General features: G+C 41.6%; 1 non-coding gene across 1 annotated transcript; it reads left to right on the top strand.

The window, feature by feature from the left end:
- The first annotated feature begins 1768 nt into the window (after window positions 1–1768).
- Window positions 1769–1875, top strand: LOC122308553. Its single transcript, XR_006242074.1, has one exon. It is a non-coding gene; the product is annotated as a small nucleolar RNA R71 (small nucleolar RNA).
- Window positions 1876–2204: the final 329 nt, after the last annotated feature.

Genomic DNA, 2204 nt, shown 5'->3' on the forward strand with positions numbered 1-2204 from the left:
AATATGCTTCACTACATTCATTCATAAACGAAGTTACAACTGTGACTTATCAATACAGGAAAACCAGACTATAAGTCAACTAACGCAACTGCTCAGGAGCTTCCCCGTCAACAAAGTTCTTTGTGACGGACATTGTCTAAACTTCTACACCTTCTCTCTTGACTGCAGTCAAAAGAGAAAGCGCTCTGTCAAAACAGAGCTAACGACCTTTCTTCCAAAGAAGAGAGGTACACACGCTCCATCCTCCCAAGGAGGAGGAGTACTACCACACTCTCTCCTCCCAATGAGGAAGAGTACAAACACCTACCTTCCTCCAAAGGGGGAGTAGGACTAACACCCACATTCTTCCTCCAAAAGAGGAGTGGGACACAAACCCATTACTTTTTTATTAAAAAACTAAACTAAACTAAACAAACAAAACAAATTCAAAAAAATAAATAAAACTGGCTTATGGGCTGTAAAATCAAATGGCCCAGCCTGAGACAAAAGCCCAGACTAAGTGCTAGTGGGGGCCCGGCCCAAACCCGTTAGGGTTTCCAAAAATAAACTGCCGCCGCCACCCGTATCTCCTCATTCCTTCCTCTACATCTTCCCCCGCCGAGACCCCTTCATCTTCCTCTGCACCTCATGCCGCCGTTTGCCCAGTCTTGCCCCAGTCCGGTGTATCTGCTCGGCATGCTTCAGAAATCGTCCATAAAAAGTCCAGCGCAGCATGCTTCGGTTTTAGATCTTCACGGTTCATTCGCACGCGACTCCGGAAAGCACGGTTGACCGGTGCAAAACTGCAAGTGCACAGTATCGTAGTTTTATAATAAAGTGGTAAGAAGAGTATCGTCCTCAGGGATTGGTACCTTACTCTTGCCAAATACCAAAATTATACTAATCTCAATTTTATCTAGAGGAATCGCTAAGGTTTTTGTAGTTGCAAATAAAACTAGATCAACTCAAAGAGAAATAAGCAAAGAAAATAAAACTGACTTTCAAAGATCAAATTCAATAGGGAAGAAAACTTCTAGGAAATCGATTTCACCATAATTCTTCACTATGCTTTTCTCATCCAGCTAATTTAACTTAAACCTCTTTTGTCTATTAGCAAATCTCTAATTCATCCAAAAGCCTCTTTCGATAGTCAATTGGAAGTGATTCTAGTTTATCAATTCACACAAGAGTATGCAAATTAAATAATCAAGAACGCAATAAAACCAATGATTTAATTACTACACAGGTTCATACAAGTCTTTCGATCTCTATACTTACCTATGCTGAAATATCCAAGATTTACCCTATGATTCCCTCTTTCGATAGCAACACATTCTTGGTATTTCCATATGACAAATTCTCATGATTTCTAAGCCCTGGATGATAGTAATTTGGCATAGGATTACCACGATAGTTGTAGTTCCGATTGTTGACATATTGAACTTGTTCTTGACTCGCCTCATTGCTTGGAACTATCATACTTGTAGATGCTACATATTCTGTACTTTGTGGTATCCTTTGTGTTGTCAAGGCTGAAATCTGATGAGATAGAGTAGCTACTTGAGCTGAAAGGGCTGCTATAGGCTCCAAGTCATGAATTCCAGCAACCTTCTTAGCCAAAGTCCTCTCAGTTGGCCATTGATAGTTGTTTGAGGCCATTTCCTCCAAAAGTGCAGTAGCACCTTCAGCTGTCTTCGACATCAAAGTTCCACCAGAAGCAGCATCAACTATAGTTCGAGTTTGCCCATTTAACCCATTATAGAACATCTGAACTTGCAACCAATCTGGCAATCCATGTTGTGGGCAACGTCGAACCAAGTCTTTATACCTCTCCCATGCTTCATAGAGTGACTCAAAATCATTTTGCTTGAACTGGCCAATCTCACTCCTGAGTTGGGCTGTTTTTGCAGGAGGAAAGAATTTAGCAAGAAACCTCTCAGCCATGTCCTGCCAACTAACAATGCTTCCCGGTTGTAGAGATTGTAGCCAACCTCTAGCCTTGTCCCTCAAAGAGAAAGGAAACAATCTCAGTCTAATGGTGTCTTCAGTAACACCATTGATCTTCACAGTGTCACAAATCTCCAAAAACATAGCCAAATGAATATTGGGATCATCCAGTGGCGATCCGCTGAATTGAGCCTGCTGCACCATGCTAATCAAAGCTGGTTTGAGCTCAAAGTTGTTGGCATTGATTGGCTGGCGCATTATGCTCGAGTAATTTCCAT

The sequence above is a fragment of the Carya illinoinensis genome, chromosome 4 (genome assembly GCF_018687715.1).
Source record: "Carya illinoinensis cultivar Pawnee chromosome 4, C.illinoinensisPawnee_v1, whole genome shotgun sequence".
Classification (NCBI taxonomy): Eukaryota; Viridiplantae; Streptophyta; class Magnoliopsida; order Fagales; family Juglandaceae; genus Carya; species Carya illinoinensis.